This window comes from Cnephaeus nilssonii (assembly GCF_951640355.1).
Source record: "Cnephaeus nilssonii genome assembly, chromosome: 15".
In the NCBI taxonomy this organism is placed as follows: Eukaryota; Metazoa; Chordata; class Mammalia; order Chiroptera; family Vespertilionidae; genus Cnephaeus; species Cnephaeus nilssonii.
In genome coordinates, this window is record NC_137086.1 from 37,456,087 (window position 1) to 37,477,680 (window position 21,594).

The 21,594-nt window shown below is 38.7% G+C and overlaps 1 protein-coding gene across 3 annotated transcripts in view; it reads left to right on the forward strand.

Moving 5' to 3' along the window:
* The first annotated feature begins 3,164 nt into the window (after positions 1-3,164).
* AFTPH (aftiphilin) overlaps positions 3,165-21,594 on the forward strand; it is a 68,280-nt gene continuing 49,850 nt past the window's right edge. Inside the window, exon 1 of one of the 3 annotated variants that reach the window (XM_079791857.1) lies at positions 3,165-3,389. The gene's annotated coding sequence lies outside the window, so the exon portion shown is untranslated. The remainder of the gene's footprint in view (positions 3,390-21,594) is intronic. The other 2 variants (XR_013814619.1, XM_079791856.1) reach the window with 2 other exon arrangements.

Below are 21,594 nucleotides of genomic sequence, written 5' to 3' on the forward strand. Positions count from 1 at the left end.
GTTTAATCAAAACATCAAGTTTTACACCTTAAATGTATGTAATTATTTGCCAAATATATCTTAATAAAGCTGGAAAAAATATAAAAGGTTTGTCACATTTACATCAGATCTTTTAAAGATATAAAACATTGCAATTACAGATAAATCTTATTTAATACTTTTTGACCCATTTCATACTAGTCCATAATGAATTTGTATATATCATGCCAGTCCATATTTTTATACTTTACTATAAAATGCATATCCATAAGTAATAAAGTATTGACTTAGTTTTAAAGTAACATTCATTATAAAATTCATATTTATTCATTCAGAAAATTCACTTTTTATCATCTAATCAGATTGATACCTACAGCTCTAGTTTAAGTGTGCTGAATAGTAATGCATCTATGACTATATCACTATTTATCCACTAAAAAGTGTTTACTGGGTTATAAAATAAAATCATAGGAAAATATTTAAATATGGAAAGGACCTTATAGATCTTCTGGTACAGGGTTTCTTAAGCTGGCATTTATAGACTCTCTTCCATTAATGAGATTTAGGTTTAAGAAATTTGAGCACCTGGAGGATGAGCATTTTCTGCAGAAAGGGACAAATCTTTGACCATATTCTCAAAGAGTTACATGTGCTAAACACAGTAGTTACTTGTCCTAGTAGAGTTGAGAATCTGTGGTCTAGTAACTTTGTATAAATTACTTACCCTCTCTGAGATGATGAAGTACCAGTAAAATATAGCCTTTTGGCTCAACCATTTTTATATTGAGAAGAAATCCCTAAAATCAGACAAAGCCACATTCGAAAAATGTTCATCAAAATATTATTTATAATAGTGGAAAATATCTATGAGTAGGATAATGGATAAATCAGTCTATCTACTCCATTGGAACTATGTAGGAAAGTAAAATTAAGGTTTTATAAAATGTTAAGCAATAGTAGGAAATACTTATAACATACTAGTAAGTGAACAAAAGGATACAAAATCAACTTATATGATGACTACAACTTTATAAAAATTCTGCACAGGAGAAAAAAAACAAGGTAAATACAACAAATGATAACTGGTCATTTATTTTTTCTTTTCTTGATACAAAATCTTAGCTAATGTAGTTATGGTCATAATTTTTAAAAGGTAAACAAAAACAATACTATCATTGGACCCAAATGCAATGAATATAGTATGTTTCCCACAGATTCATCATCTTAAAAACATTCAGAGATAAAGACTTTGCTTTTGCAATACAATTTCACAAGCATTGAAATGCTATCTTCAGAATTATGGTAGGATTACCAATTACAATTGGTTGATTGCACTCACAAGTCAGCTGGCTAAATAGTTCTATGTACAAGGTTGGACTCTGATTTCTTAATTGTCCTTAGTGAACAGAATTAGTTTCTGCATTTACCTGAAAAAAAATCATAATCCCATGTTATGTATGAAATCAGGAAGATATTTTTTTCAGAAAGCAGGGTTTTCCTTTGAATGTTCTGATGTTAAATTATTTCACTTTAAACATTTTCTTGATATAGGTTCAGCTTTAAGATTTTGTCATATGTTCTTATTATCCTGATATTTCTATTGAGTAGAGCTATCAAATAAAAACAGGCATGTGTTCATCTAAAATAATTAATTTCCAGTTTCTACACACACACACAAACACAGTTTTCTTTCCTTCCTTCTTTGGTAATAAACTTATACTAACATATATATGTATATTCAATCATGCAGCTAAAACCAGCAGGGGGCGAAATACAATAGGAATAAATTTGACAAGCCATATACTATAGTAGATTATTCTCGCTTTAACGATAACCAAAAATCCAGCACGGCCACGAAGCAATTGGTGGTACTCCGATGTAAAATTATGTAGTCTACGCATATCTGACAGCGAATGAGCCGTAGAGACAAACGCGGGTCTATTTTAGCGCTCCACGTTCATCTGCCTAGAACATTGCAGAGACAGGGCTAAACCATGATGAACTGCTTTTGTCCTTCTCTTCCCCGATTTGTGAACTCCCTCCGCTCAAAGGGGTGGACACCTCCCGGTGGCTCAAGCGGGGTGTTTTTCATCCTGTTTCTCTGGGTAGCCGTTGAGCTTTGCTGTTTGGGAATATTTTAAATTATCCCGATTACCGTTGCAGGCATGGCAAGTGTGAGAAGGGCTCGCGATTCGCAGGGTAGGAGCCCCGGGCTCATCGCCCCGGACGGTGACCATAGTCCTCGCAGCCTTGCACTCTGGTTTGCACCGTGGCGGCGTCCTGACTATTCCCGATCAACGCGGGGGGTGGGGGGGGGGGGGACTTATAAACAACTGCTCAAGACTGATGATAGAAAAAGAATCTGTTAGGACCTGTTAGAGAAACGCAGAAGTTTATTTGATGTCTCTAGTTTCATCGGATATTCTCCCGCAGCATCGGTTAAAAAAAAAAAAAAAAAAAGACCGCAGCCTCCATCCGTTAACAAAATCCCGTTTCCGTGGTGGTGGGTCTCCAAGACGATTTGTCAGTTCGGCGGCGACTGTCCCCTCTTTCTTCCCCTCGTAAGTTTCACGTCTAACCATCTCTTCTTTCTTTGTGAAACATCAGCTTCCTCTTCTGTCATACGGAATTTAAAAGAGGAAGAGACTTAGTGAGTGAGAAAGTCGTTTTTCGGGGCGAAAAGGACAAGCTGATCAGTGCTCCACTTTGCTTTTTAACGAGATGATTCGGTATTTCAAAACCTTAGTCATTTTATTTGGCGAGCCAGAGACTTAACTCGTCCTGAGCTGAACCTCGATGTTAATCGGCTAAAGAAGCACCTGTCCCTCGCCCCGAGCGCTGCCTCGGCGGGCGGCGGAGGGCGGAAGGACGTCGCCGCTTTTTCCCGACCTCGAACGACTCCGCGACTCCCCAGGAAGTAGAGAATAGGGCAACTTGCCCTCACCCAAAATGGCGGCCGGCGCTCTGCGCGACGGCGCCTGCGCGGGGCAGCGTTCTGTGACACTAACTCCCTTGGAGTTTCCCTCCCACGCGCCTCCCCGGCACCCACCAGCGTCCGGCCCCGACCTAGTCACCTGCGCCCGGAAGTGACGTTAGGCAGCAGCGGTTCCCGCGCTGCATGATGGGAGAGTGTGTGGAGTGGGCGGGGGGTCTCCGCGGAGGAGGAGGTGCAGGCGGCGGCGGCGGCGGCGGCGGCGGCGGAAGAGGGCGGAGGGTAATGGGATGGGGGTTCCGCGGCAGCGCTGAAACTCCGGGTGGGCGTCCATGGCGCTGCTTCGCTGACAGGGCTGTGAGTAGATTGCCTTCCGCTCTCACCAGCTCCGCGTCGGAATAGCCAGTCCTTCCCCGGGGAGCCAGTTCCTCCCCGGCCCCCTGAGCCATGCCCATCGCGGCCGCCCCGGACGAGCCAGGTAAGCGCCACTGCTCCTCTCCCCCCAGCTACGCTTGGGGGGAAGAGGGTGAGGGGACCCAGCCCACCCGCCAGACCCTCGCCGGGGCAAGGGGCACCTGTCTGCCGCGGAGCCGGGCGCTGCGGGGAGGTGCTGGCTCTGCGGGCCTGCGGGCTCCGGGCTTGGGCTCTGCCCTCTTCCGCGGCGGGTGCGGGGAAGCCGGCGGCGGCGCCCGAAGCGTACAGCTTCCTCCTTTGCCACCCCAGGCACCGGCCGGGGAAGTGAGAGTCGTCGTCACCTCCCCGGCCGCCGCCGGCTCGCCCTGTCCCTCCGCTTCCACCTGCCCACAGCTCCGCGCCGGCCGCTCCCTCCCGGGAGCTGCGGAGAAGTTTGGGGCTTTGCTGGGGCTCCCTTTTTCTCCCTCCTCCTCCCTCGTGACAGGTGTAAACACTGCCTGCTTCGCCCAGGCCGGAGGCTGGCCGCGACCAGAGTCTGCTGCTCCCAAGGGTCTCTGAAGCAAGCGGATTTTTGAATTCTCCTGCGGGCGGAGGAGACGGCCCCAAAGCTCATGCATCCCTTCCTGAGAGGACCTTTTCGGCTCCCTTCTTGCGCTCCTCAGGAAATAAACTGCGTCTCTTCCCCAGATTGCGTTCGAAAAGTTGGACCATTATTCTTTCAGCGCCCAGCTTGGCAGGTGCTCATGTCTTGCTTGGGCCGAGGACAGAATGTAGGGTGAACGGTGGTAGGGCCCCTTCTCCTTTAAGGAAAGGACTGAGCATGGCTAGGTTTTTCTTTTGTTGGTTAATGCAAGTTATAGCTTGGTTTCCCACTACATTTTCTACTGGGGCCAGGGAAGGATTAACTCATACATGTGAATATTTTACTGGGGAATAAATGAAACAAAAGCAAAGGTTCCATTTCAAAGTTCTCGCTTTAGGAGAGAAGAAAAGTAGAACTTGAATCTTCCCTTTCACTGCCTAGGTTGGTACTCCCCGGTTTGGGGGGTTGGAGGGGGGAGGGGCGGGGGGAGAGAGTTGAATCCTTTATGTTACATTTAAATTGTTGCTTTCAGTTAACCTTTTAGACACAGATATTTGCCAAACTCTAGGTGAAACAAATGTTTCAACACTATTGCGTTGATAAAATTTATGCAGTTTACATTTATGCCCTTTGCCGGCTTAAATGTTCGTTTTTGTAGTAATTTTTAACTCTTCCCCAGAAGTATAGGGTGGGGCAAGTTGTTCATATAGAAAGTAATACAATAGTTAATAAATAATACAAGAATAAACTGTTTTGCGTACTCACAACTGTAAACCTATTTTTACCATACCCTGTATAGATGTTTAAACAAAGTACCTGTGGTAAGTCTTCTAAATTTTGTCCATGAAGATATTTCACATGGATTAAAAGACAGATCTTGTGTAAAACATCTAGCCCATTACATGGAACCTAGTAAATGCTCTTTAGATCTAATTCTTCTGTTTATGTATCACTTAAATATATCAATTAATCTTCAAAATATAGATATTTTTAAATATTAAAAAGGCTCTTGAAAGAAATTGAGTAGATTTAGCATAATATGTAGGGCATTACAATTTTGATGTTTTCTTGATTTTTTTTTACCTAGAGACTATTATAAAAATAATTCCATATCAAAACAAAGATAATGTGTCCATAATTGCATTGATAAATTTTGCAGACTCCAATTGCCTTTATGAAAATCATGTATCTAGGTAAATCCTATTATAAAATATTTTAAATATTAATTTGTTCTGCTTACAGTTAGTTAAAAACTAATACACAAACATATATACACAGTCGCGGGTCCTTTTGCAACTTTATATAATTACTAACACTGATAGACACTACTTTTCTAAGTGATGTACAGTACATTAACTCATTTCATCCTCGCAACAACTCTATAAGCCAGTAGGCTTATCCCCATTTTCCCCATTTTCTAGAGAGCAAATTGAGGCAGAGAGATGTCAGTAACTTGCTTAAAGTCAAACAGCTGTTAAGTGACAGCCAGGATATAATATACCATTTATATAGTTTTAACATATGCAAAAATATACAATATTTTTTTCTGGAAATCATGGAATATGTAGCAAAAGTATAAAAATATACCTGGGAATGGTAAGTGACAAATCAGAATTAAAAGTTACCTCTGGAAAATTAGAGAGGAATAAAGGATCTAGGAAGGGCCCAAGGGTTTTGAACCATAAATGTACTGTCTTTAAATCTAAAGCTGATTTGGTAAAAGATTAAGTTTCAACACAACTAGGTGATGGGTACTTGCTCATTCATTACCCCTCCCCCCCAAACTTTGTTGTATGCTTGAAATCATAATAAAATTAAAAGTTCAGGTTTTCGTTTAAAAAGCTATATAAAGTATCACTCTGTCCGTCAGCATGGTATATTTTAAAAGAGGAAAGGGAAGGAGTTGGTGTCATTTGGTGTTGACTTTTAAAATTCAAGGAGCCTCTAACTTAAAAGTATTTGGATTAAGAAATGTTGCCCTCTCCAGGTTCCTCTACAGCAGTTTCTCTTGCCTGGGCTCTCCTCTAATTGCTGCCAGTGATCTCAGTAGCTCTGTATCACACGCCTAGTTTCCATTTCTGGCCTTACCCTAGGGTAGGGGCTCATAAGTCCGGATGAGACCTATTCCCTGAGAAAGGGAAAAGGTCTGAAACTATACAGTCATAGGAAGATGGGGAGTCATTGCTTTGGGAGGAGTGAAAAGAGAAGGAAAATAGATTTAAGACTCTGTCCTATCATTCCTCAGTCACTACCACCTCATTCTGAATAACTTAAGTAAACCTTACAAAGATAAATTGCTAATAAATTAAAGGTTGTCTGTATGCTCAAAGCTTAATCTATAAGCAGTATTTTGGTGAATAGTTCCCAGAGGAAAATCAAGTAGTAAATTAGAATAAATTCACATATTTACATAAATATTTATAATATGCTGCAAATCATTTCAACTAAGTATCTACTAACACCATGGTATTCTTTTCCTGCCATTCATTCAGCAAGTACTTAACTGAGCACTTGCTGTATATCAGGCTTTGTTTTACCTGGTGATATGAAATGAACAATCAAGGAAAAAAATTAGCCGTCATAGGGCTTCAATTTCTTTTATGTGTGTGCATAATGTTTGTATATGTGGATAGACAAATGAAATACAGAGATGGCAGATGATGTTAAATATTATGGAGAAAAATAATTTAGGGAGATAGACAAGTACAAACTTTTTTACTTTGAATTGGGGTGGGAGGTTGGTGGTACTTGTAGTTTTACATAGGATTGAGTTAGAAAAGGCTCAAGACATTTCTGAAGAAGAAGAGAATAAGGGGGAGAGAGGTAAAAGTATGCCTGGAATATTCAAGAAATTACAAGCAGACGAGTAGTAGCTGTGATCAGCAAGTTAGAGCGTGAGAGGGCAATGTTGTAGGGACTTTGTAGACAATCCAGCGACTTGGACTTCTTACTCTGTGAGATGGGAAACCATTGCAGGGTTTTTTGAGTAGAGAACTCAAAAGTATCTGTTTGGCAAGAGTGAAAGCAGGAAGATTCCGTTAGGAGGTGGTTACAGTGATGTAGGTAGGCGATTATAGTGGCTTGAACCAAGATGGTGGTGGCAACAGAGGTGATGAGAAGTGAGAACAGTTTCTTGAATTGGAACCTTTAATAATTTTCCCATTGCTAAACTCAAAAAACTTACACAGAGGTGCCACCTTCTAAAATTCAAGGTTGTCAGCATAACTGCCTTATTCCATCTATCCTACTTTCTTACCAGACTCTACTACTATGTGATTTCCTGCTCCTTGACAGTTGCCACATGCTTTATCTTTAGCGCCTGCCTTTTCCTCTCTCAATTAAAATCTTTCCCATTTCAAATTCTTTCTCCTTTATGAAGCTTTTTTCCTCATTTCAGCATTTTTTCCCTCTTCCCAGTCAAGTAAGATCTTTTTCTTAGAATCCTTATAGCCACATTTTAGTTCATATGGTGTTTATATTCTGCCTCAGTAATTGGCTTTTACTGTTTTCTTGTATTGTCCCCCCTAATTAATTGTTAGTTTTTCAAAGGTCATGACTCCTTTTACTCACTTCTCCTTATAGAACCTAGAGTTTTATATATAGTAGATGCTCAATAAATAGTGGATGTACATATTTTTTAATTTAAAAAAATAGCCTTTTAGTACAAAAGAATACAGGAGCATTGTAGAAAATAGAAAAGAAAGAAATCACAATTTCACTACCCAGAGAGCCCCACTGTTAACAGTTTAGTACATTTCTTTCCATGCATATATGTACGTTTTACAAAAATGAAATTTTATTGTACTGACGGCGTTATAGTTTTTTTGTTTTGTTTCAGTCAGTTAGTGACTCCTCCTGTCATCACAGGAAATTTTCACCTAAACTAATTTTCAAGGCCATATTCAAATTCTTCCCCAGCTGATCCAAAAATGTTGCTTTACAGCTGATTTGCCAAAATTAGCATTCACTCCATATTATAATTTTATGGTTTTTAAGATTATGGAAGGATAACATATATATATACTCCTTGTGGAAAACGTAAAGAAAACTAGTAATGCCCCTTGATGGCACAGGCCTTCTGTTTTAATGCCTGGCACAGAGTAGTACTTGGTAAATATATATTAAAAGGAATAATAGCCTGGCTGGCTTGGCTTAGTGGTTGAGCATGGACCTGTGAACCAGGAGGTCACAGTTCAATTCCCAGTCAGGGCACATGCCTGGATTGTGGGCCTGATCCCCAGTAGGGGGCGTGCAGAAGGCAGCCAATCAATGATTCTCTCTCATCATTGATAATTCTTTCTCTCCCTCTTCTTTTCTCTCTGAAATCAATAAACATATATATTTTAAAAGAATAATAGAAGAAAAAATTACTAATCATCACACTACGAAGAGGTAACTGTTAACATTTTTATTTTCCTTTAGTTTTTTTTTCTTCCTATGGATATATGTCATTCACGTATATAGGGTGTCCCCAAAAAATGTTTACACACTTTGAATAATTATTAATTCCAGTGGGTTAAATCTGAAAAGAAAGAAACATCAATTGAGCTATCATAAAAAAGTGTGTATACTTTTTGGGGGATACACCTGTATATGTGTATCTATACACACAACATATATTTAGGAATCTATGCATAGATTTTTCTTTTACTATTAAAATGTGAGCATTTTCTCATGTTATTAAATATTCCTTAAAACATGATTGTTAATGGCTGTGTAGAATGCCATCCGGTGAGTTTCAAGTTTTCTCTGCTATTTCCTACAAATTTTGGTGTGTTTCTTTCCAGTTTTTGCTATCATAGAAAAGCATTTCTGTGAACAAGTTTGAATGCAAATCTTTATCTTTGTCCTTGGTTATTTCCATAGGACTGACACTTAGAAGTGGAGTTACTAAATCAAAGGGCAAGCCAATTGCTTTCCAAGAGGTTATATATAATAATATTGCTATCAACAGTGGTTGAGAGTAGCCATCTTCCTGTAATCTCCTTAGGTGATCAGTAAATATGCAGTTTTTAAATTGTTTACCTGAATAATTTTTATTTAGGCTTTTTAGCAGTGTGGAATGTTTGCATCATTTAAAATTTTTTGTAGGGTTTAAACTTGAGATGTGTCCTTGTTTGATGAGAGGTTAACATTGCTTAATGCCATGCTCTTTTGAAAATAATTCTGACTCTGTTAATAAGCTATTTAAGAAAAAATAGAATATTATTTTCTAGAACTGTGTTGTCCAGTACAGTAGCCACTATCCACATGTGGCATTTGAAATAAGGATAGTCCAAAGTAAGATGTGTTTTAAGTGTAAATTCACACCAGTTTTTGAAAACTAATGTAAAATATATAATAATTTATTTTGCATCAATTACATGTTAACATAATATTTGTGATACTTTGGGTTAAGTAAAGTAATTATAAATAAATTCATCTGTTTCTTTTTTAATTGGCTACTGGGAAATTAAAATTATATATGAGGCTTGTATTTAAAGTGGGCAGTGCTGCTCTTGAGCATGACACTGACTTTTTTATGAAGAAGAAATATAAAATTAACTTCATTATTCTAGAAAGTAGTAAGTAGGTTTTCAAAAAATACTTACTTAAGCCTGTCAATATGTTTTCCATAGCATACACAGTTTGCATAGTCATTTTTCAAGTTGTAAGTGTTTGATTACAAACCATAAGTTACTACAGTTCTTATGCTCTGAAAGAAATATTATGCAGTGTATGTACCAGTAAGAGGACTTGGGGGAAGGTGTTAGAAAACTTAGCTGAGGCATCAATCCTTCATCTACTAGTAAGCATTAAAAGATGTGCCTGTCTGGAGTGGCTCAGTTGGTTGAGCGTAGTCCTGTGCACCAAAAGGTTTCTGGTTCATTTCCTGGTCAGGGCACATATCTGGGTTGTGGGTTCGATTTCCCGTTGGGGACATGTATGGAAGGCAACTGGTCAATGTTTCTCTCTCACATTGATGTTTCTCTCTCCCTTCCTCTCTGTAAGCATGTCCTCAGGTGAGGATTGAAAAATAATTGAAAAATATGTGGGAATGTTTTAGGCAATGGGAATGTAGGTGCAAAGGCCCTTTGGAATAAAAGAATGTTATTGTCTGCCTTTCAAAAACTGAAAGAAAGCCTAGCTTAAAGAATTGATAACAGTGGGGAAAGAGAGGTGAAGTAGTGTGGCTAAAGAAATGGAATTGGGCTTAATAAACTTAGAGATTTTTTTTTGAGATATCACAAGCATTTTACATCATCAGATTGACTTTTTAAAAGATATTTGGATTGAACATGATTAAATAATAGTTCATGAAACTTGTTTAGATGATAATGGCTGCTTAGACCAGAACAAGGGTAGTGAAAAGAGATATTCTAAAATTGAGGGGTTTATGAAATAAATATCATTCTTTAGAGATAGTGGAGGGTGGGGAGGTCTTAAGTTTCTGGCTTAGTAAGTGGATGGGTGGTAGGGACACTCTCTGAGTTAGAGAGCCCTGGAACAGGATCAGATTTGAGGGAACTTGAACTCTGTTATTGTTAAGCTAGGTCAAATCTTAAGGAATTCAAGTAGAGAGGACTAGTAGAGAGTTGACTTGGCTGGACTGAAGCTCAAGTTTGAGGGTTGGGCTATAGGGATCCATCTAGGACTCAGTTAAAGCCTTGGGTAGATAAGATTGTTTGTGTGAGAATTATGAGACGATATCCTGGATAAAACCTGGAAGAATTTATATGCTAATCTGAGTGTGTTTAATACTTATTAGAAAATCTGTAAAACATGTATCTCAAACCAAACGTCATTACAGTACAGGGGAATACCAGATTCCTGCAATCACATTAGATTTGGAATTGGAGGCATTAGTAATCAATAAGGAAAAATGGAGACATAAGAATTGAAAAGAAAAGGGTCAACCAACACACCCCAATTTGCTTATGATGTGATGATATGGTATACCAAGAACTTTCAGATTTATAAACAGTACTCACCAATTAGAAAGTAGAAATGGAGAGACCCCATTTTACAATGAGCAATTGGGGGAGGGGGGGAGGTAAAATACCTAACAATAAATTTAACAACAAATGTAAAAATCCTACATTGCTACAGATTAAATTTTTATGTTAAATAAAGTTAACAGTTTTGGTAATAATAGAGGAGACCATTCCTAAGTCACACTTACTTATTCTTGCAATGCTAACTTTATTTTTCAAAGGAAGACTTAAAGGAGTAGGATCTTGAATATTTGCATGTGTCTTAATGAGACCACAGTTTTTTGAATGTATGAAATGAATGTTTCTGCCTCACCTACTCTCCCTAGTAGGTATTTTTGTTGTTTTATTCTTAGTCATTGCTTATGTTTTGTAGTATTATCTGTGGTTTAGCATCTCCAGTCTTGTTTATTGTGTGGATGCAGAAATGTTGACTTTGGAATATTTGCAGATAAAACACTACTGCTGCAGAGACATTCAAAATGTGAAAATTGATGTATTTTCTTAAAGCTTTTGTTTTTAGTAGCTATTTCTAAAAAGCAATAAACCTATCGTCAAGAGATCATTTATCTCTTTTTATACTGAATGTTCATAATAACATTTTTGTTCCTTTTTTAAAAAATTTGTACCAAGAGTTTCAGCTATCAAATTCAAATTTTCTCTTACCTGAAACCCAAACAGAATGTTTGAATATCCACTTTTTACTTGTAGTTAAGTCACCATTTCTTTGCACTCCTTTACATATTTTATTAGACTATTTCCCCTACATCATAATGAGCCAGCAGATGATGTGTTTGTGTCTCATTAGGTTTCAGAAGTTTACTTGAAGCACAGTGCAAGTGTTACACCTAAAAACAAAAGTACAGATTTTAATCAGGTTACCAGTGACCTTGGTTTCTGGAAGTGTAGAAAAGTTTCTCATGTTCATATTTATTTCTTAAAGTTCAGTTGCAAGTGAAACTGTGATTAATTTTTTAAATGTGCTGTATTTTTCCCAATAATTGTATAGTATTTAAATTATATACATTATTTTATCTGTTTCAAGGATTATTGCAGTAATTTAAATTTGATCCATTAAGGAAATTTTCCAAGTTTCATTTTTAAGAAAAGTATTCAAGATTTAATGTTGTGAGCTTTTTGTATTTGAAGTCTTAAGAGTGTTCATTTCTTAGTGATAGTCTCAGGTAAATGTGTATGACAGAACTTCAAGAAATATTTGTACAACCAAATAATTGTAAGGGAAAATTTTTAAAAGAAAAGGAACTGTTTCATTGATTTACCTTTCTCAGCTCAGCAGTGAAGTTTAGAGACATTATGTCATCCCGAAAGTTATACAGTCCATAATACTTTTATCCTCTGGAGCTTAACACAGTGGTTCTCAGCCTTCGCTAACCATCAGAATCATCTTTGAAACCCTTTTTAAATGCAGATATTCAGGTGCATACTTAAAATGCACCTATTCTATTAAAAAAAAACTTAATACAAAACTAAAACTGAGAAGCATTGGTTTATGGTCTACCAGGGGAAACAAATTTGATTCACTTTGTTAAATGCAATAAAAGAGGTAGATATAAAGAAGGAGGCTTTATTCAGACAGTCGACCTCACATAAAGTACCCAGGCTTTAATGTTAAAGCCCTACTCTCTATACTTACTCTTTATGGGACCTTGAACTGATTAAATGACCTCACTGAACCTGTTCTTTCATCTATAAAATGGATGGTTGAGATTAAATTGTATAATCTATAATAATAAAAACGTAATATGCTAATTAGAACAGATGTCCTTCCAGACGTCCTCCTGGACGACCTTCTGGACAAAGCCCCAGCTGCGGGGGCCAAGGCAGAGGCAGCCACCTCAGTGGGCGGGGGCCAAGGCAGAGGTGGCTGCCGCAGTGGCGGAAATCAAGCTCCTTGCACGAATTTCGTGCATCAGGCCTCTAGTGTATGAATAAGCACCTTGCACAATACCAATCACATAGTGACTTGATAAATATTGCTGCTCTCACTTCACAGAAAACTTCATGACTGAATAGGGTTTTTGAAGGCTTTGGTCAGTGGGTTCTCTGAACAGATAGGAATAGGAAATTAGAAAAAGGGGCAAATGTGACAATTTGGAGATAGCATGGTGCCAGTGGAGGACCCAAGGGGTAGTTTTGTCTGGCTGGAGCAAAGAGGGAATATCTTAGCCATATTGGCTAAGATAAGTAGTTTCAAGTGGATTGCTGTAATCTTGGCCAAAAATTATGAGGCCCTAAAATAAGGTATTGGTTCAGAGATGTTAAGGATTTAATTTGTAATTGATTTAATTTTGGGCAGTGGGCTATAAAAGGGGGGAGCAGTCACGGTAATTTTTTTTCTGGACTTAAAATTCAGAATGTCATAGAAACAAGTGGTTTCAGTGTGTTTTTTCAGTAGAGGTTAACTTCAGTTTTGGAATTGGAGAATATGATATGACTTTGGGACATTCAGGTAAAGATATTCAAAAAGGCATTTGGGTAGACAGATCTGGAGTTTGGGCAGCCTACAGATAGAGAGAGGTTTGAGCATTACAAGCATATAAAAACAGAAGCTGGATGAGATCTCACAGGGATAAGGATATAGGGAAGCCAAGGCCCGGGGAAGACTGACACTTATGAGGCAGGCAGAAGAAGCAGATCCATTCAAGGAGGAGAAAGAACAGATATAATAGGAGAATTAAGAAGGAATGCCTCTCAAAAGTGATTTTTCACTTAGAAAATGTATTTTAGACACCTTTACCTATTAGTCATACTAATATACAGCTTTATCACTTTTTAAAATGGTGACACTTTTTATTTACCCTACTAGAGGCCTGGTGCATGAAATTCGTGCACGGGGGTGGGGGGGTCCTCAGCCTGGCCTGCACCCTCTCCAATCCAGGACCCCTCGGGGGATGTCTGACTGCCCTGTGGGATCGGGCCTAAACCAGCAGTCGGACATCCCTCTCGCAATCCAGGACCGCTGACTCCTAACCACTCACCTGCCTGCCTGCCTGATTGCCCCTAAACACTCTGCCTGCCTGCATGATCGCCCCTAACTGCCCTCCGCTACTGGTCTCATGGCCCCTAATGGCCCTCCCCTGCCAGCCTGATCACCCCTAACTGCCCTCCCCTGCTGGCCTGATCGCCCCTAACGGCCCTCTCCTGCTGGCCTGATTGCCCCTAACCACCTCTGTGCATGTATGTATATGGAGGTCATCATGCAAAATGTATTTTTTCTGTGGGTTACAGGTATAAAGTTTGAAAAATTCTGCTTTATAAGGCAGGCTAATTCTCAAAAAATTTCTAATCAACAGTATAATGGCACATTGCAAGTAATAAATGTTACCTGTTTTCCTTTTACCCTTTAGCCTTTCTACCAAGAGAAAGTAAAACTTTAAACCAAGCAATGACACTATTAAAAGGTCAACCAGCTAGAAATCTGCTTGTGATGGGAATTCCTTCCATAGTTTCCATGAAGTTATTGGTACAGGTAGATCCACTTGTGGCATTAGCTTTATATACTTACTACACACACATGTACTATAATGAACACTATTTTGGAATGTGTTTATATCTGATTTTTCAACCTTACAAAGCTTTTGTTTTATGATAATTCCCCCCAAGAATGTCATTATACGCTATTATCTGTTAATAATTTATGACTATTTTTAAGTTTGGTTCATTGTCTGATTTCCTCCTGTTGCCTCACACGTCTCTAGGTCATTTTTTTTTCTCAGTCAGTGGATGGTCAAGAAACAAAGTAAAACTAATAGCACTTGGCAAAGACATAGTTTATGAGATAAATCTTCTGTTACATAGGTCATATTTTAAGGCCAAATTTGTAAGTTTTAGATTATCTAAGACGTTGCCTGCTTCCTTCCTCATTAGTCCAGATAATTGAATTTAACTGCATTTGAATGTAATTTTATAACTTTTAGTAGATGTTTTCTTTAAAAGGTGAGTTGCTCTCACCGTAGACATTTATAATAAAGAGTAGCACTGTCTGAGGAAGGGCATCTGCCAAGGGCCTGCCAGGGTGTACATATTTTAGTTACAGACTAGAGTGGTGTCTTTAGTTTTCAAAGTCCACAAAGTGGGTTTTCCTGTTTGTTTGTTTTTCCCAAAAATTCCGAGGGCTATTGAGGTTTAACTCATCAGTCTTAACCAGAATGCTAATTTAAAACTTTACAGCAAGAAATGTCTTTCAAAGCATGTTAGCTATTCATGTAAGCAGATTGCAAAATCTGTGGGAAAATTTACATGAAGTACTAAAGTATGTTGCTGGGAACAAAGAATCAGAGCAAGGGAAATTAGATGGGCTGTCCAGAGTAGCATCACACTCTGGTGACACCAGCTGACACTTCTACTTATTCTGAGGAACTGACTCAAGTCAAAGCACATATTCATGTTAGCTAGTTTGTTAAAAATGCATGAACAAATTGTTGTCCTTTAGCTGGTTTTATTTTCTTGGCTTGCATGTGAGTACCACCCTTCTCAATATATACTTTCTTCAGATAACATTGCAGCACAAATGATTGGACTTGTTTTCTTGCATGTGTCACATTTCAGGCCAGCCTCTCTCAGATCACACTTACCTAGATTGAATTTAGAAATTTCTTAATTTATTTGGTGGAATAGAGCTAGGGTTCCAGAGCTAGAGTTATAGAAAGATAGTGTGGTGAGGGAAAGGGGGTAGCAATTCAAGAGTGGCCAGTGGAGTAAATGCCCCAGCAAGAACAATAATACGGTAATGTGTTCAGTTCCTACTATGAGCCAGGCCCTGAGGATGGTTGTTCAACAACAGAGGCCTTTCTATGTCTGCACATTTCCAGTCTTTTGAGCTCAAGTAAAATAACTCATACAAGAGCGGTTTCAGTGGAGTGGTGAGGTGAAAGCCATATTGTGCTGTGTTGAGGAGTAAGTGGGAGGTGAGGAAGTAGAGATAGTGAACAGACAGGGCTCTTTCAAGAAGCTTCGTGGTGAGGAGGAGAGCTAGAAGAACACGGAAGGAAGGGATTTGTTTTGTTTTGATCTGATTTGTTTGAGGATGGTAGAGTCTTGAACATTTATAGGCTGATGAGAAAGCATCAGTAGTAATGAAGAAATTCAAAGAGCCCCCTGAACAAGCAATTGAGAAATCATTGGAATGTCCAGGGGTTATCTCTGGACAATATTGTGGGTGTAAGCAAGATTTTAGTGAAGGGCATGAAATTGAAGTAGTTTCTGCTTTTAGATTGTAAAGTTTCGGGAATGTTAGGGTGGAAATTACAGTGGCTAATTAATTTTGCAATAATATAACAAAAGCAGAGAATACCGGAGGTGAAAAACCTGTTTTCCAAGGGCTAATGTATCTATCCTCATTGCTGCTTCTGTTCTTTTGCCTTTGTTATCAGTAGTTATCCAATGTCATTTATTCTAATTCAATTAGAAGTGCCTTGTGAGAAAAATAGCGGGTAAACTCTCAAAAATAGTCAGTTGATATGGTGAGTTAAAGTTAAAACAATTTCTAATGTTTTTATCTTGTTTAATTTTGACTGTGAAACTATCTGTATTAATAAAAGCCTAGGTGGTTGTCATGCCATCACAATCCATCACCAGGGTGGGCGGGGCTTGATGCTGCATTCGCAGCGTGGGGGCGGGTCCCGGTGGCTGCTCCACACGGCTGCTGCTGGGGGTCCTGCAGCCTCGCACGCGCTGTGGGGGTGGGTTGGGGTTCCCGTGGCCCCACGCATGCCGAGGGGGGGGTGGGTCCCGGCGGCTGTTCCACATGGCTTCCTTCTGCCGGGCTTCCCGCGGCCCCACGTGTGCTGCAGAGGCAGGACCCCCGGCTCCGGCCTACCTCTTTGGGGCAATCCATCGAGGACCCCCGGATGGGTGGGCAGGGCCTACCTCTTTGGGGCGATTGATCTCAGGGCTCCCGTACTGTGAGAGGGCACAGGCCAGGCTGGGACACACACACACACACACACATACACACACACACACACCTCCCCCGAGTGCACGAATTTCGTGCACCGGGCCACTAGTACAAACATAAGTAAACTGGCTTAAGGATTTGCATAGAAGGCTAAAATATACAGTAAAAGAAAAGTTCTTAGGAATCTTTGAAAACTAGCTTCTATAAAATGATAACTCATTGCTGTTTAGCAACATACACTGTATATTGCTGCTCATGTTGTCATTCACATTATGTATTCGTACTTTTGTAAATCATCCTTATTGATATCAAAACCAGGAAGATAAAAAGTTCACTCCATTTTTACTACTATGTACATTAATATTGAAACAAGAGATTCACTTCTTGGCATTTTTGTTGTTTATACTTTCTTCATCTTAGTTTGTAAGCACCTTTTTTTCTCCCAAGTTTTTTGGAAGTTTCAGAAACCTTTTTCTGAACAACTCAGAAATCTTTTAGGGAAGACTAATTCTAACATTTGCTGACAGTTATATCAGGAGTTAATGCAGTAAGACATTTTTCAGTTATTTTATTAGCTTGTGACTGATTCACCACCACTTACTAGTAATACTACTTTAAGGGATTATTTAACCTCTTTAAGGTTTTATTTTTTCACTGTAAAATGATGATAGCAAGTCCTACAGTATGGCCTAGTGTAAGGATTAAATGAGATCATTAATGAGTGCTTTTCATAAAGTATCCACACACATAGTAAGTATTGAATGCATACTAATTTGATATTGGTGTAAACAGAGAACAAAAGCACGTGGAATTACTAGGATACTAGTACTATTTTTAATAGATGTTTTAAGTAATACTGCATATTATTATGCAGTTGAGGACATAGTGACATATTGATACAGTTGATATCTATAGTGTCTTGGGTTTTAGTTTTTAAATTGACAAGTTTGAAGGAATTATGAGATCTCTGAAAAATATTTAGCTTTGGGATTGTGGAAGTTTAAGTAGCCTTAAAGTTTGCAGCTTGTTTGAAGGGAGAGAGGATGGTTGTCATAATAACAAACAACAACAAAACCTTTTTCAATTCTTTACTAAAAATTATCTCTTTTTAGGGGCTCTCCCTGTTTTGTTGGCTGCTATGGAATTAATATGCTGAGAACAAAGCACTCAAAAAGAGAAAAAAAAAAGATCATTTTTGTAGATACTAAATTTTAGAGGCATGAAAACTTTTCAACATTACGGTTCAGTCATCTCTAGATGTATTGAAAACCAAATAGTTAACTAAAATCCAAATCTTCATGTGGCTCAGAAGTAGGGCTCTTCAGTTTCTTTATGACAAGATTATTCTTTTTAAACTTACTAATTTTTATTGAATTTATTTGTGTGATATTTGTTAATAACGTTATAGGTTTCAGGTGTACGATCCTATAATACATAAGACAAAATGACTCTTAAGCAGGCATGTAAACTGAGCAGATTCATTGACAATACATTTTGATAGTATCTTAAAACTCCATTGAGAATATTACAGTAATGATTTGAATAATTCAAACTACTGCAGTAGCAGACAACATTTGTAATGCAAATTGATGATGCTAATTGCTTATATAACATTTTCACTCGTTTTTCTAAAGAAAATACAGATTTTTTCTTTACTCACCCAAATGATTTAACAAGTGACTAATTATCTTCAGATATAATGTAATAAAAAGGTAGTGATTTGTGTGTGTGTGCTCCATTAAATAAATCTTCCTATTGTAGTTTGTACTATTTACATCAGTAGCATAACTTCAGATACAGTGATTTGTCTTTTCCTTTTTCTTAACCATTATCCTTCCTGCTTAGGTTCTCCTCCACACACACACACACACACACACTCCCCATCCCAGTCCCTATAAAAGTAAGTTTGGAGTGAAGAGTCATCAGTAAAGCTGGATTGTGTAATAGAGGTGTGCTTATCTGGCCTAGAAAGTTAATATACACATTGATGCTGTTTGTGCCCTGTAAAAAAATATGGAAGTTTTTGTGATGAGTTTTTGGGCTTGTCTGGAGGGAACTCCTTATTCAGTGTTTGATTTTGGGAGGTTCCTAGAGGGCCTGCCTCTATGTCTTAGAGAAATATGTAAAGTCCTTTCTATCTCAACCAGGCACCTTCTTAAAAGTCTTTATTTTTGTGGTCTTTACCTGGATAGTACCTACTTCAAGGTACTAACGACAACTTGTGTTGCATTATCCTGTTCCACTTCAAAACTTCCATCTTTTAACAGACTGGTCCCTTGAGTTGGTTCAGATGTTATGATCTCAGTCCTTTAGCCTTAGGCGTTGTTTCCTATTTTCTAGGGATTGGTTATGGATTTAGCAATAAAGTCAATTTCATGTATCTTTAGTAATGTTTTTCTTAAATGACTTTTTCTTTTAGTGATCTTTTTACTAGTAAAGTATATGCAGAGTCATGTGAATGTTTGTGCTAACTAAGCAAACATTGGCTTAGATTTTGTTAAGGGTAGATTATGATTTGAGCCACAGACTTGGTGAAAGTTAAAATGTGATGATAGTTGATAATTTACTGAGTGCACAGAATGTACCAGGTACTGAAGGTCTGTTTTCTGTAATTCTCATAACAGCATTGAAAGGTAGGAACTGCTAGATTTTTTTTTTTTTTTTGTAGATAGAAAACAAACTCAGAGAAAGCAAACTCATAGCTATTAGTAAATGAGGAAACTGGAATCTGAACCTAGGATCCATTTTACTCCAAGTCCAAGATCTTTCCCCCATACTATACTACTATCCACTTGAGACATACATATTTTGCCTTAAATCCCAGAATAAGGCAAGGCATAAATAAGGAAACTTAAAAAAAAAATAGAATGGTATATTTATAACTATGGTCATATGTTCATTTACTTGTAATGTAGCTGCTGTTAATCTAAGTATGTTGACCTTCTGAGAAACAATTTTTGTTTTCTTATTGATGTCTAACATACATATGGCCAAATGCACAAATCTTTTAAGTGTACAGTGGGTGAATTTTTACAAATGTTTGTGCCTGTGCAATTATTACCCAGGTCAAGAAATAATATGGACATCTAGCAGACTCTTTTTTGTCCTCTTCCAGTAAGTATTCGACTCCCTATTAAGTAACCACTATTCTGCATTACCACTGTAGATTTAGTTTTGCCTGTTTTGAACTTCATAGAAATGGAATCATATAGTATGTATTTTGTATGTGTTTGTCTGACTTTTTTACACGTTATGTCTGTGATAGTCATCCATGTTGTTGCCCATAGTAATAATAATGCCAAATATCTCATTGTATTCCATTGTTTATTTAATCATTCTTCTATTGATGGATATTTGCATTATTTTCAGTTAAGAATAAAGTTGTCATGAATGTCTTGTACATGTCTCTCAGGGCATTTATGTCCTCACTTTTTGGGGGTATGTACCTGGTACAGTTTTAGTAGATACTGCCAAATAATTCTCCAAATGGATATACCAGTTTACACTCCCATCATTAAAGTATGAGAATCCCAGTTGCTCTTTGCCATCAGTGGCTATGGTTAAGTTTTTTTTGTTTTGTTTTAATTTTAGCCATTTTGGCGGGTGTGTAATGGTGTCTTATTGTGGTTTTAATGCGCATTTTCCTGATAAGTTTTCATATGTTTATTGGCCTTTGGATCCTCTTTTGTGAATCCTGTTCAGATATTTTGGCCATTTTTTATTGGGTTTTTCTCATATTGATTTGTAGGAATTCTTTACATATTCTGGGTATGAGTTCTTTGGTAGTTACATTTATTATAAACTAGAGGCCCAGTGCATGATTAAAGCATGCACGTGTAGGGTCCTCTAGGCCTAACCTGCCATCCAGGCCATATCCACTGCCCGCAAAGCCTAGCACGCTCCCGAGGACACTGCTAGCAGCCTGCTCCCCGCTTTTGATGGCAGGGGGTCCACTGGTGCTAGAGCGGACACACAGCTCCCCGCTTTCTATCGCGGGGGAGCTGGCTGTCTGTCCGCTGGCGCACCAGGCCTTTCGAAAGCCTCCGGCGTGGCAGAGGCTTTCGAAAGGCCTGGTGCCGGAGCGGACAGCCAGCCAGCTCCCCCGCTTTCGCTCCCCGCTTTTGATGGTCTGCAGCAGGACGTGGGCTCGCTGCCCCAGAGGCCCCTTCTGTGCCGCAGCACAGCCATGGCGCAGACGCTGAGCTCGCGCCGCCGGCCCAATCAGCCACCCTGGCCACCCCGAGTCCCACCCCCTGCGCCTCCCGCTGGCCCAATCATGGGCATAGCGGAGTGATGGTAATTTACATATTACCCTTTTATTATGTAGGATATCTCCCAGGCAGTGCTTGCCTTTTCACTCTTTTAATGTTTTTTTGATGAACATAAGTTTTTAATCTTAACGAAGTCCAATTTATAATTATTTCTTTTATGATTACTGCTTTCTGGATCTTTTTTAAAACATCTTGCCTTTCCTAAGGTCATGAAGATAATCTCTGAAATTATCTTATAGAAGGTTTATTTAGGTTCACAATCCATCCAGAGCTGATTTTAGTGTAAGGTGTTCGGTAGAATCAATTTTTTTTTTCTACTTGTGTGGATGTCCAGTTGATCTAGCACCAATTGTTGAAAAGTCTATATTGTTCACAAGTCTCTCTCTGAAGATGTGATTTCCCATGGACAAATCTTCAGAGTAGAGGAGATCTGCCCAAATTCTCTATCTTCATGTTCTAACTACCTTTAAGACACCCCATTTACTACTCAATCATGAGAACCTCATGTTTACTACTAGTATTTGTGT